The sequence below is a fragment of the Nomascus leucogenys genome, chromosome X (genome assembly GCF_006542625.1).
Source record: "Nomascus leucogenys isolate Asia chromosome X, Asia_NLE_v1, whole genome shotgun sequence".
Lineage (NCBI taxonomy): Eukaryota > Metazoa > Chordata > Mammalia > Primates > Hylobatidae > Nomascus > Nomascus leucogenys.
In genome coordinates this window covers 89824100-89838969 of record NC_044406.1, presented here as the reverse complement: position 1 = coordinate 89838969, position 14870 = coordinate 89824100, and the positions used below count along the sequence as shown (strand labels likewise).

The following is a 14870-nucleotide window of genomic DNA, read 5'->3' as shown; positions in this document are numbered from 1 at the left end:
ATGATGAAATCCTGCCCCTAGGGCCAAGAGACCTGTGTATGGGAACCATGTGAACTGACTGTCTTTTAAGATGGCAGACAGGGGCTCAGTCAGACAACAGGTATTTCTTCTGGGAGAGATGATATTAATGTTTTTAAAACTGTAATCATATCATACTCTAAGTTGTATATCCTTTAATCTTCACCTTCATCCAAGTAACCTATTGTGAAATTCATAGTTTAGGTCAGGTTATAGGAAGTTAGGAGAGGTTAAGTAAATCAGGGGAACTATGTTGTTAATGCCTGCTCAGTAATAGAACCTGGAGTTTCATTAAAGCTTTGTGCCCTGAGGCTGCCAGGAATCTGAGTGCTCTAATCTCCTTGGCACTCATATTCCAGTCTGCACCACAGATACCAAGATGTTGGAGTTTCTATTGTGATGCATTTGTTCAATAAAATATCCCAGCATTTAACATAGGTATACATGAATCCATACCAATATAAACAAAAGTTTGAATTAATAAAGAAATAGGTGAGAGAAGGAAAATTGTCTTTTTCAAATAATTCTAAGTGAAATATGTAGCTATCTGCTCTCCCTGAGGTCAAGCTTAATTTTGTACCCCACTTGCTGAGGGTAGGGCTGATTTTGTGACTTTCTCCTAAAGAACAGAGTAGGGAATGAAAAATAGTTATTAGAAACTTGACAAACACCACTTTCACCAAGTGATGAAACATTTATCACCAGTGACTTCATGTGAGCATTATGTAAACCCAGATATGATGTGACAAGAAGGGCCCTTCAACTCCATGGCATTCTTTCTCAAAACCTACAACACTAGTCTAATCACAAGAAAAACTAAGTCTGTACTCCTCAAGACAATCAGTCATGAAAATCATCTGGCAGTTCCTCACATGGATAGAGTTATCATATGACCCAGCAATTCCATTCCTAGGTACACACCCAAGATCAACACATTTGTCTACATAAAAACTTGTACACAAATGTACATAGCAACCTTATTTGCAATAGCCCAAAACTGGAAGCAACCCAAATGTCCACTAATTGATGAATGTGTTTAAAATGTGATATATTATGATTATTCTTTGCCAATAAAAGGAATGAAGTATGGATATGCCATAATATAGATGAACCTTCAAAACATATGTGAAGTGAAAGAAGATATATGCAAAAGACCAAATATTATATAATTGCATTTACATGAAATTTCTGGAGTAAAGAAATCCACAGAGACACCAAGCATATCTGTGGTTTGAGGCTTGGGGTGGGAGCAAGGATTAATTGCATTCAAGCATGATGAGACTTTTTGGAGTGATGGAAATGTCTAAAACTTAGTTATGGTATGGTTGAACAACGCTATACATTTAATAAAATTCATCAAATTATGCCCTTTAAATGCATAAATTATATTGTGTGTAGGTTTAGCTACAAGAAAGCTGTTAAAAAATATGATATTGATCTGGTCTTCTGACACTGATTTGATGTACCTGCTTCATATAAACATGAACATATACAACTGTTGCTATATCCCAATCTGCTAACTCTTTCCTGTGTTCCTCCAAGCAATGACTGTCCCCTTTCCCCTCATGCTACCTTGGGTTTTGCTTCTGTGCAAAATTTGGTAACTTCTGATCACTTCCACATCCTCCAATTATGGTAGTGGCTTGAGAGTTGATCCATGACAAAGTCCAGCGCCTGCCTTGTGTGTAGATGTCAACATTACTAGTTTCTTCATTCCTCTACGGCCACATGACTCTACTTGGGGACACTAAACGGAACTACCTTTATGGGTGTCAGTATGGCAATACCTAGCAAAGGGTTACATAGCTGTACACTTTTTGCACCGACAATTCTCTTTTAGAAGTTTATCTTCAGGACATAGTGGAAGATGTTGATGAGGATCCAGTGTTAAGGCCTATCATCCTGATAATTCCCTTCCTTCACTGCAGAGCCTGAATTTAGAGACCAAATGGGACATAAGGCCATAAAGGGGCAGAAGGAAGAGGGAAACGTAGTTGTCGGCACACATGAACTCTCTCTTATACAATAATCATGTTCTGTTATCACAATATCAGAATTCTCCTAGGAGGAACAAATTCTGCTCACCAGTACAAACAGCTACAGCAACTGTGCCCTTTTGCAGTGCACAGACTCTGAAAAGATTTCATCCACACAATGTCAGTAATAGGAACTATCAGAACACTGAATAACATAGAGTTGTAAAACTGATAATATCACATCCATAGGATGGAATTCTAGAAGGTAGCAAAAACAAATTATAATAAAAATAATCATGAAAAAATGATTTCTTGCAGACAAGATTAATGATTCACATTATTTTTAATGTGTGGAAAAACAGGCATTTTCATACCGTGATATAAGGAATATAAATTAGTAATAGTATTTTGAAGAATATTATAGTTCAAAGGATTTTGAAAAGACATTTTCAGGAAATTATAAATAAATGCTCACAAAGATATTTGCATCTATATGAGCATAGTGCTAAGTATACTATTGTTTGTAATAGAAAAAAATAGTAAGGGAACTAAATTTTTGTAATTAGGATACCAATTAAATAAATTTTAGGGCATCCACATGATGAGATGATATCCTGGCCACTAAAAAAAATGACACTAAAATTTTGTTGTAGTTATTTCAAATGTTATCATAAAAATATATTTACACAGAAAAGTAATCACAATAACAGTAAAAGTGGGTTACAAAAATCATAAATGGTCTGATCCCATTTTTGCTTATATAGGCTTCTAGCTATTTAACCACAAGTCTCAACGCATAAACATTAAAATGATCTTTTAGTTCCTCTCACATACCTCTTTCTCTTTAACATACTAAAAACCTATACTTCCTGCTTAGAGGCCCTCAGTATTTTTTTTTGCCTGTGTATGCCACCTTTTACACCCAGACTTCCAGAAAGTTCTATCTTGTAAGTTTGGACCACAGTCCCTCCCTTTCACCTTCCAGCTTACACTAGTTCAGGCTGCAGTTCAGGCTTCTGTTACAAGGTGGCACCAATGCGCCTCCATTATCAAACATCTTTGCAAAGAAGTGTATAAAAAACCAAAAAATACAATACCTCCCTAAAAACCTAGCTTATGAACCTTTATGGAATCATTCGAATGATTCAAATTCTGCCTGAAAAAAACTTAAAAGTGTAAGAGGACTGTAAAACAACAACAACAACAACACACTCTGGGGCATCCATATGATGGAACACCAGGTAGCTCTACTGCCCCTTGATAGTCGCTGGCTGGAAGGCATAACGTGGGGCAGGGCCAGCAGGAGGTGACTGACAGAGGAGAGAGGCAGCGGAGTGGGGTCTGGGCTGCTACGTTCACAGTGTCCTGGAGACTAAGAGGGGTGGGCGAAGGTCTGGAAAGCCTTTACAGGTTGGGGTAATGAAGGATAACCACTCTGCTCTCTGGGAGGGACTCCTCTACACTGTTAACACCCCAACCTAAACTTTACTGATGAGGTAAGAGATAAATCTATAAATGTGAGGTAGATTTGGGGTCAAGAGCAAATGGAAATGCTTTAATATACACATTTCCAATCAGAGGGGACACAATTTAACCCACTGTTCTATTGTGTTGTGCCCTGATGAAAAAGTAAGATTTTTCTTTTTCTTTAGATGGAGTCTTGCTCTGTTGCCCAGGCTGGAGTGCAGTGGTGCAATCTTGGCTCACTGCAACCTCTTGCCTCCCTGCAACCTCTTGCCTCTCAGGTTCAAGCAATTCTCCTGCCTCAGCACCTGAGAAGCAGCTGGGATTACAGGCATGTGTCACCATGCCCGGCTACTTTTTGTATTTTTAGTAGAGACAGGGTTTTGCCATGTTGGCCAGGCTGGTCTCAAACTCCTGACCTCACGTGATCCGCCCACCTAGGCCTCCCAATGTGCTGGGATTACAGGAGTGAGCCACTGCGCCTGGCTTTCCTGTAATGTATTAATATACCAAACAGTCCAGGAGCCATTAGGCAAACTCCACACTTTGCTTACCTGGTGTTATCTATCACTGAGATCACCAGATGATCCCTGTAACTGGGATTACAGGCGTGAGCCACCGTGCCCAGGCTGAAAAAGAAGATTTTTCTCATCATTTGAGAGGCAGCAGCACATGCTGGATAGATGAATTTACTCGGGAGCCACACGGCCTGTGTTCAAATCTAAGCCTTGGCACTTGCTAACTCTGTCTTCACTGTACCTCAGTTTCCTTTTTTCTAAAGTCAGGCAACAATAGAGCCTTCTCATAGGTTGTGGTGAGAATTAAATAAATAAGTACAGTTGACCTTTTGTATCTGTGGATTCTGCATACATGAATGCAACCAACCTTGGACTGAAAATATTCTGAAAAGAAAATAAAAACAATACAACAATAAAATACAAATTTTAAAACCAATTTAGTATAACAACATTTATATAGCACTTACATTATATTAGGTATCATAAGTAATCTAGAGATGATTTAAAGTATGTGGGAGGATGTGCATAGGATATAGAAATATCACATTTTATATCAAGGACTTTATATACACAATGGAATATTGTATTATAAATATATATGTATATGTATGTACATAGATGTGTGATTATATATACGTGTATATATTCATATACACGTATATATATTCATATACATATACATATATATTCATATGCAACTACATATATGTATATATTCATATATATGTATATATATGAATATATATGAATATATATACATGTATATGAATATATATATGAATATATATACATGTATGTATATATACGTGTGTGATTATATATAACATATATTACATTGTATATTATATATGTATATATGTGTGTGTGTATATATATGATCACACACACACACAATGGAATATTATTTTGGCCTTTAAAAAGCAGACCCTACTATTTGTGATAGCGTGAATGAACCTGGGGGACATTAAGCTAAGTAAAATAAACTAGACATAGAAAGAAGAATTATGCATGATTTCACTTACATGTAGAATCTAAAGTAGTCAAGCTCATAGAAGCATAGAGTTGTCATTACCAGGAGTGGGGATGGGGGGAAGAGGGGAGATGCTGTTCAAAGGTATAAAATTGAAGCTATGAAGGATAAATAAGCCTAGAGATCTAATATGCAGCATGATGACTATAGTTAATAGTAATATAATGTACACTGTAAATTTGGTAAGAGTAGGTTTCAAGTGCGTTCACAAAAAAATGATAGCTACGTGAATAGATGGATATGTTAATGTGCTTCACTGTAGTAATCATTTCTATCACTTTCTCTTTCCTCTCTCTCTCCATATATATACATTTCATTTTATAAATACATATCTTTACTTTTTGAAATGTTATAATCGAGAAAACCACTGAGGTACTAATTTTAAGATTAAATTGTACATGGTTTGACAAAAACATGTACACATACACCTACTGTTTTTGGAATATGTACAAAACATATTGCTCATGGGAGAAGAAGCAGTTTGAAATAATTGCCTAGACCCTAGACATAGTAGGTGTGGGTGTACTTGTATGTGTGTGTGTGTCTATGGCTAAAACACAACAACGTTGTGTGTGTTTGTGTATTTAGGGCTCAAACTCTATCATGCCAAACACACACTCCCAGGTACAGCTTTCTCTCCGTCTCAGAGAGGGACTGGGCTTCCTATCTTGGGGCTTAGAGATCCCAGATAGTGATGAATACACAATATTTCTGATAATGTGTGGAAAATTCCAGAAGCTCTGGCTGATAACCATCAAGCCTAGGTCCCTACTCCCTCCTACCACTCTTGCTGAGTCACCATCTGAGAATTCTAGAGCTGTAATTATGGGCAAAGGGGATCTATCACCATTTTGGTTTTCCTTTCTTAAAAATTAAAGCTCCTAATTTTTTAGATGACCAAACAGATGTTATTCTTTAGAGTCATTCGTGAAACAGTTTGGAGAATGTGTTGCCAATTCTTTTTGGAAAATTCCTATGTATATTAAAAGGCTAAGCATAAGCTTCATTTTATGTCCACTCCATATATTTTGTTCACTGATCCATCTCCTTTGCTCGCTCTGTCTCTCATCAAAGCCCTCCTGCAACACAGGAATAGTTCCCAAAGCCTCATTCATAATGCAAATGTGAGTAGGTTTAACTTCTTACTGCTTGGTATGTTTCCAGGTAGACTCTATGGCAATTGTGCTGTTTGGCTTAGGTAACAGTCATTACTTCTCTAGGAGGGAGGTGAAAAGTGGGTCAGTATAAGCATTTGTTGATGTCCTACTAGGTGACATATATGCTGTACAAGATTTCTTATTTACACCATAGACTAATTATGTAAGGAAGACGTAGTGAGCCTCCTTTCACAGATGACTAAGGGCAAGCTGACAGAGGGTAAGAAAGGATTTCAGCATCACACATCAAGTAAGGGGCAGGAATGTGGCCCAGCCTTTGCTGTCATCACAGTATTTCATGCATTGTCAACAGAGGCGACATTATGCCCAAGGGGCTGAAAATTGGCTCTTGATGGTAAGGAGGATGGTAGACATTACAATGGTTTGTGGTACTGCAAAGTACCACAGTACATAAACAATTACCACTTTACATGTGGTATTAAAATTTTACATTCTTGGCAGAAAGGATGTGTGAGGAAGAACATGTCTAAAAGTCCTCCAAAACAGGGACAAGAATGAAAGAAGGTGAGAGAAACACTGCCTATGCCCAGTGACTTCTTATGTAGATGACTGGCCACCAGGGCTTTGGAACTGATCATTTTACTCTCCTCCCCAGATGCTCACTCAACAACCCCTCTTGGTGATGATGATGATGGTGGTGATGGTGATGGTTGAAATGAAATCCTCTCCCTGGGCACAGGAGACTTTGATATGGGGACCATATGAATTGACTGGCTCTTAAGGTGACAGACAGGCAGGGGCTCAGTCATAACAACACATGTTTCTTCTGGAACAGATTACCTGGAGGGTAGAAAATTAATGTTGACAAAACTAGTATGAGCAAGAAATGCTCTAATTTGCATCTTTTTTCATCTTAACACTTATTCAAGTAGCCTATTATTTAATGTATAATTTAGATTAAATTATGTGAATTTAGGAACAGTTACATAAATCAGACAAATTGCTTTGTAATGCCTGCTCAGCGATAGAAACTGAAATTTCATTAAGGCATTGTGTCCTGAAGCCACCAGGAATTTGAATGCTCTAATCTCTCTCAGTGCTCACATGCAATACTGCCCAGGGTATTGCTTAATTTATTTATATAACAAACTATATTACTTTAAAACTGTAATACTAAATTATATGATATAGAATATCAAATGATTACTTAACTAAATATAATTAATTTTAATATATTAAATATATTATATTAAAATTACATTATAAAATTGTAATATTAAATTAGATTATAATATTAAATTATATGAGTCTAATTATCATGACATAGGAAACATTCCCAGTAATCAGTAAGGAGAAATGGCCTAGTGATGTTGTCATAAGTAGAATCTAAGTACGCACCCAATGATTTTTGTTTCTTGTTATTTACTCCTTTGTATAATCTGTCTCATTGTGTGTGAGCTGGAGTTACTGACTTGCTTCTAATTGGTATCCACAATGGTATAGTTTGAATGTGTCTTCCAAAGTTCATTTGTTGGAAACCTGATTCCCAATATAAAGGTGTTGGAAGGTGGGACCTTTAAGATGTCTAGGGTCATGGTGATTCTGCACCCATAAACAGATTAGTGCCATTATTGTGGGAGTAGGTTCTTCATAAAAGGACAAGTTTGTTCCCCCTCTTGCTGTCTCTCCTCCTCTCTTTGCCCTTCTGCCACGGGATGATACAACAAGAAGCCCTCACTAGATGCCAGCCCCTTGATCTTGGACTTCCCAACCTCCAGAACTGTGAGCCAATAATTTCTGTTCATTACAAATTATACAGTCTGTGACATTGCTCTAGCAGCACAAAAATGGATTAGGAAAATGTGTACTGAAGAAGTGGGGTTTTGAAACAACAAATAACTGAAAATGTGAAAGTGGCTTTGGAACTGGGTAATAGGGGCTGGAAGAGTTTGGAGGAACCAGCTAGCAAAAGCCTACATTGCCATGAATAGAGCATTAAGGGCAATTCTGGTGAGGGCTCAGAAGAAGAGTATGGCTGTAAGAAAAGTCTGAATCTTCTTAGAGTTACCTAAGTGATTGTGATCAGAACATTGCTAGAAATATGGACAGTAAAGGCCATTCTCACCAGGTGTTGGATGAAAATTAGGATTATATTATTGGAAACTGGCATAGAGGCAATTCTTGTTATAAATTGGCAAAGAACTTGACTGAATTGTTTTGATGCCCAAGGGCTTTATGGAAGGCAGAATTTAAGAGTGATGAACTAAAGTATCTGGCAGAAGAAATTTCTAAGCAAAGTATTGGAGGAACTGTGTGGCATCTGTAACTGCATACAGTAAGATATAAGAAAAGAGAAATGATTTAAAGACAGAATTTGGAATTTATAATTAAAAAGGAATCAGAGGGCCGGGCGTGGTGGCTCATGCCTGTAATCCCAGCACTTTGGGAGGCCAAGGTGGGTGGATCACCTGAGGTCAGAAGTTCAAGACCAGCCTGGTCAACACGGTGAAACCCCATCTCTACTAAATATATAAAAATTAGCCGGGCATGGTGGTGGGCGCCTGTAATCCCAGCTACTTGTGAGGCTTAGGCAGGAGAATTGCTTGAACATAGGAGGCGGAGGTTGCAGTGAGCCGAGATCACGCCATTGCGCTCCAGTCTGGGCAACAAGAATGAAACTTCATCTCAAAAAAAAAAAAAAGGGAATCAGAACATAAATATTTGGAAAATTCACATTCATGTCATATAAAGAATGAAAAAGCATGAAGGTGCAGCCAAGCAACTCTCCGATAATGGGATTAGCATGGAAAGAAGGAAGCTGGGTGCTGTTCAGCAGGACAATGCATTGGAGAAAGACTCTGAAGGCATTTCAGAGATATTCAAAGTTGCCCCTTTCCTACAAGTCCAGAGATCTAGGAGGGCAGAATGATTTCAAGGGACAGGCCTGGGGTATCCCTTATGGGCTCACTGCTCAGAGCCATCTTGGGACTGTGATCCCTGCATTCTAGTACAGTGCTGCCTGGCAGCCCCAGCTGTATCTCAAGTGGACCTAACTGCTCCTATGAAGGGTGCAAATTGTAAGCATTGCTGGTTCCCATATGGTGCTAATTCTGCAAGTGAGCAGAATGCAAGAGCTGTGGGGGCACTGCTTCCTTCACCTAGATTTTAAAGGATGTATCAGACATCCCTGTGACCCAGGCAGAAACCTGCTGCAGGGGCAGAGGCACTATAGAGTTCTCAGTAGGGTAATGCCTAGTTGAGCCACAGGCATAGGGTTGCCACTGAGACCACGAACCTGTAAACCCATCAGTGTGCAGCCCCAGCCTGGAAGAGCTGCAGGCAGGAGACTCCAACCCATGAGAGCTGCTGCAAGGGCCAAGCCCAGCAAAGCCATAGGGGTGGGGCTTCCTGAGGCCTTGGGGGCTTAACCCATACTCCACTGTGCTCAGAAGGTGGGACATGGAGTCAAGAAAGATTATTCTCCAGCTTTGAGATTTAACATTGTTTGCCCTGTTCAGTTTTGCACTTACTTGGGACCCATTACTCCTCTTTTCTTGCCTATTTTTCCCTTTTGGAATTAGAATATCTATCCTATGCCTGTCTCACTGTTGCATTTTGGAAGTAGATAACTTGTTTTGATTTTATAGGCTCACAGCTTGAGGGAATTTGCCTCAGAATAAATCATGCCTTGAGTCTCATCCATATTTGATTTGGATGAGACTTTGGACTTTTGAGCTGGTGCCAGAACAAGTAAAGACATTGGGGCTACTGGGATGGAGTCAGAATATTTTGCATGTGAGAAGGACATGAATTTTATGAGCCGGTGGCAGAATGCTGCAGTATGAATGTATCCACTAAAGTTTATGTGTTGAAAACTTGATTACCAATGTGTAAGTGTTGGTCTATCCAAGTACTTCTTCCCCAAATTTGTCACCAATTTTCCAATCATGTTTTTTCCAAGTTCCTGATCATGCAGCCAAACTATTGTCCACCGTCCATGAATCAGTATATATAGAAATGGCAGGTCCAGCCATTTGTCCAAGCAAAGTGATCAACCAGGTACACTGCTCAAAGTTCTGCCCACTGGGAGAGTTTCCATTCACCATTGTCCTTCAGGGACATCCCAGAAAGGGGATGTAGTGTTAGTTGTCCACTTTTGAGTAGTCCTTGCATATCATGCAGAATCATCTGTAAACCAAACTTCTCTTTCTCTGTCAACTGATCATAGGGAACTTAGATTGTAGGTGCAGGCTGGGAGAAAGAAAGGAGTGTAGCAAAAATGAGGACCATGGGCATTTGAGCTGCTTCCTCATGTAACTTACTTATGCCTTCAGTACCTGCTTGAGCTCGATTTCATATATACTACTTACCTTTGATGATGGAGTGAGTGCTGCTGTACATACCCAACTTTATGGCTATGTGGGTCGGATAACACACAGGTCATGGTGGGCAGCTCACGTCACGTGAAAACTTGGCTGTTTCCAGTCTCTACTAAGGCCCATTAGCAGGCCAAGAGCTGTTTCTCAAAAGAACAGTAGTTATCTAGGAAATATGGCAGGGCCTGTGTTGCCATTCACCTATGGGGGTCTCCCAAAGGTTCCCAACAGCATCCCTGTCTGTCACTGACAACTCAAGCACCATTGGATCTGCTTGATCATATGGCCCAAGTGGCATAGCAGCTTGCACAGCAGCCTGGACCTGTTGCAGAGCCTTCTCTTGTTCTAGGCCCTACTCAACACTAGCAGCTTTTTGTGTTACTCAGTAAATGGGTCAGAGTTACACACCCATATGAAGAGTATGTTGCCTCCAAAATCCAAAGAAGCCCACCAGATGGTGTACCTCTTTTTTGGTTGTAGGAGAGGCCAGGTGCAAGTATTTATCCTTCACCTTAGAAGGGATGTCTCAAATACTCCACACCTCTGAGCCTCTAGAAACTTGACTGAGGTTGAATATGCCACCTTTTACCTCTGAGGAGAAGAGAAAACTAACAGCCATATAATATTCTATTATATTCTTTAAACTAGTAGGTTAAAACAAAAACTGATAAAAATAATTACTTATAAGGGAACAGAGTAGCAGCCCAGGATGGAAGCTGATCATATATATTCTCTTAAAAATACACCTATTTACTGGTCTGATGCACTGAAAAATTTAAGAAACAATGGCCAACCCAGTAGCAATGAAGAACTCTAGTACCCAGATTAAGTCCTCTAAAAATATTACCCACAAGGAAAAATGGCTGAATCCAAGTCTGTGGTCAAGCTCTACCAGATGAGTCTGGACTGAATGATCATACCAGCGAACATCTCAAAAAGACTCAGAAGCCAACCTGATAGGACTTTCACAGACCAAATAAGAACAATTTAAGCATCAAAAACATTAGCGCCTACAGTGAGTTAAAACACATCACATACAGAAGTCGTGATGACACTCTAAAAGAAAAAACACAAACAAAACCAACTTACTGCTAATCTGTGGAGGATCCTACAGAAACAATACTTATTCTTAAAACTGGAAATACTGCAAAATGATTAAATATTTGTCCTTTCCTTCCTGTGTGTGCCATACCTCAGTTAAGCCTACTAGTTGGCAGGGGCTCGGGGCGGGGGGGAGTTTCTCTTATAGAAAATGTCCAGCTGATAAATGCAGAAGAAATTGTAGTATCTAAACATCATCATTTTAGAATTTTTAATGAAATGCAGATCTTGGTAAAGATCAGAGATTGTAAAAAATCATGAGGTAAAAAGCAGATGGGAAATTTCATAATAGATGGATCAGTCTAACAACACCTGAGCCCAGTGCTCAATCTTAATGTCAAGGTAGGAGTGACAATCAGACACAATGAGGCTCCTTGTATGCCTATGAATTGAATGCTTGTGTCCTCCCAAAACTCATATGTGGAAACCCTAATCTCCAATGTGACAGTATTTAAAAATAGGACTTTTGGGAAATAATTAGGTCATCAAAGTGGAGCCCTCATTATGAGATTAGTGTCCTTATAAGAAGAGTAAAACACAGAGAGTTTACTTGCTCTCTGCATGCACACACCAAGGAAAGGCCATGTGAGGACATAACCAGGAAGAGGATCCTCACCAGGAACCAAACCATACTGGCACCCTGATTAGACTTCTAGCTTCCAGACTCATGAGAATTAATGTTTGTTATTTAAGCCACCTAATCTGTGGTAATTTGGTAAAGCAGCCTGAACTAAGACTTGGTGTATGGATACAAGAAGTATGTAACACATCTGAGGTACTCTTGCCAAAAAATCCTGAACTGGATGAAGCCTCTAACTCTACTAATTTACAGAAAATAGGAGGGGCCAGAGCAATGTAAGTAACAGCACAATGGGGATATAATCAGCACAATTGAGAATGTAAACTCCACAAACCAAAGATCCAGTATAATAAGCAAATACAAATTGCATATCATTAATCTGAAAACCCAAAATCCAAAATGCTCCAATGAGCATTTACTTTGAGCATCATGTCAATGATCAAAAAGTTTCAGATTTTGGAGGCTTTTGGATTTGCAGATTAGGGATACTCAATACGTAAATTGAAAAACAAAAACAAAGAGAGAAAAGAGATTTAAAACTCCAGAGAGTTAATGAGAAATTAAAGTATAATTAAAACCATAATGAGATACCACCACACCTACACCAGAAAAAGAAAATTTAAAAGATGGAAAACACCAAGTGTTGGTGAGGATATGGAAGCTGTGTAATTCTCACAGCACTGGTGAAAATATAAATTCAATAACCACTTTGAAAAAGTGCTTGGCAATATTGACTGAGCTGATCATACACACACCCTACAACTCAGAAATTTCATTCTTAGGTCTGGGGAAGGTACACACCCAAAAGAAAGAAAAATAAATATTTATCCAAAGATATGTACAAGACATTCATAACGCTGTTATTCATAATGTCAAAAACTAGAAAAAGTCCACACAGCAGATATGCTTATTGTGAAATATCCACTCGATGTAACAACATCCACCAATGATGATGAATGATCTATCACTATAGACAACAATAAATGTAAATCTCACATACAGTATGTTGACTGAAGGAAGAAAGTTAGAAAAGAGAACATGATGTATGATTCTAGGAATTTTTCTTCTAATTTCCCATTACAGTTTGGGCTACATAAAAAATTCAACACCCTATTTTTTCTTATTTGAAGGTACTTAGTGTTCCCGTATATTATCTGCAGGTTAACCTCAGAAAAGCACATATCCTCTGAGCCCTTGAAAAGTGAAGCACTACAGATATGAACACAGCTAATGCTGTTGATACGATTTGGCTGTGCTCCCGCTGATATGGTTTGGCTGTGTCCCCATCTAAATAAATCTCAACTTGAATTGTATCTCCCGGAATTCCCACGTGTTGTGGGAGGGACCAAGGGGGAGGTAATTGAATCATGGGGGCCAGTCTTTCCCCATGCTATTCTTGTGCTAATGAGTCTCAGGAGATCTGATGGGTTTATCAGGGGTTTCCGCTTTTGCTTCTTCCTCATTTTCTCTTGCTGCCGCCAGGTGACAGGGGCCTTTCGCCTCCCGCCATGATTCTGAGGCCTCCCTAGCCATGTGGAACTGTAAGTCCAGTTAAACCCTTTTTTGTTCCCAGTTTCGAGTATGTCTTTATCAGCAGTGTAAACATGAACTAATACAGTAAATTGGTACCAGTAGAGTAGGGTGTTGCTGAAAAGATACTCAAAAATGTGGAAGCAACTTTGGAACTGGGTAACAGGCAGATGGTGGAACAGTTTGGAAGGCTCAGAAGAAGACAGGAAAATGTGGGAAAGTCTGGAACCTCCTAGAGACTTGTTGAATGGCTTTGCCCAAAATGCTGATAGCGATATGGACAATAAGATCCAGGCTGAGGTGGTCTCAGATGGAGATGAGGAACTTTTTGGGAACTGGAGTAAAGGTGACTCTTGCTATGTTTTAGCAAAGAGACTGGCAACATTTTGCCCCTGCCCTAGAGATTTGTGGAAGTTGGAACTTGAGAAAGATGATTTAGGGTATCTGGCAGAAGAAATTTCTAAGCAGCAAAGCATTCAAGACATGACTTGGGTTCTATTAAAGGCATTCAGTTTTATAAGGGAAGCACAGCATAAAAGTTTGGAAAATTTGCAGCCTGACTATGTGATAGAAAAGAAAAACCCATTTTCTGGGGAGAAATTCAAGCTGGCTGCAGATATTTGTATAAGTAGCAAGGAGCCTAATGTTAATCCCCAAGACCATGGGGAAAACGTCTTTAGGCCACGTCAGAGACCTTCACAGCAGCCCCTCCCATCACAGGCCTGGAGGCCCAGGAGGAAAAAATGGTTTCCTGGGCTGGGCCTAGGGTCCCTGTGCTGTGTGTAGCCTAGGGACTTGGTGCCCTGTGTCCCAGCTGTGGCTGAAAGAAGCCAAGATACAGCTCAGGCTGTGGCTTCAGAGGGTGGAAGCCCCAAACCTTGGCAGCTTCCACGAGGTTTTGAGCTTGCAGGTGTACAGAAGTAAAGAATTGAAGTTTGGGAACCTCCATCTAGATTTCATAAGATGTATGGAAACTCCTGGATGCCCAGGCAAAAGTTTGCTACAGGGGCAGGGCGCTCATGGAGAACCTCTGCTAGGGCAGTGCAGAATAAAAATGTGGGGTTAGAGCCCCCACACAGAGTCCCTACTGGGGCACTGCCTAGTGGAGCTGTGAGAAGACAGCCACTGTCTTCCAGACCCCAGAATGGTAGATCCACTG

General features: G+C 39.6%; 1 long non-coding RNA gene across 1 annotated transcript in view; it reads right to left on the bottom strand.

Annotated features, from left to right (window-relative positions):
• The window catches only part of LOC101175741, a 65198-nt gene extending 61044 nt beyond the window's left edge, over positions 1 to 4154 (bottom strand). The window contains exon 1 of the long non-coding RNA XR_001113891.2: positions 4013 to 4154. This is a non-coding gene — a long non-coding RNA (uncharacterized LOC101175741). The remainder of the gene's footprint in view (positions 1 to 4012) is intronic.
• Positions 4155 to 14870: the final 10716 nt, after the last annotated feature.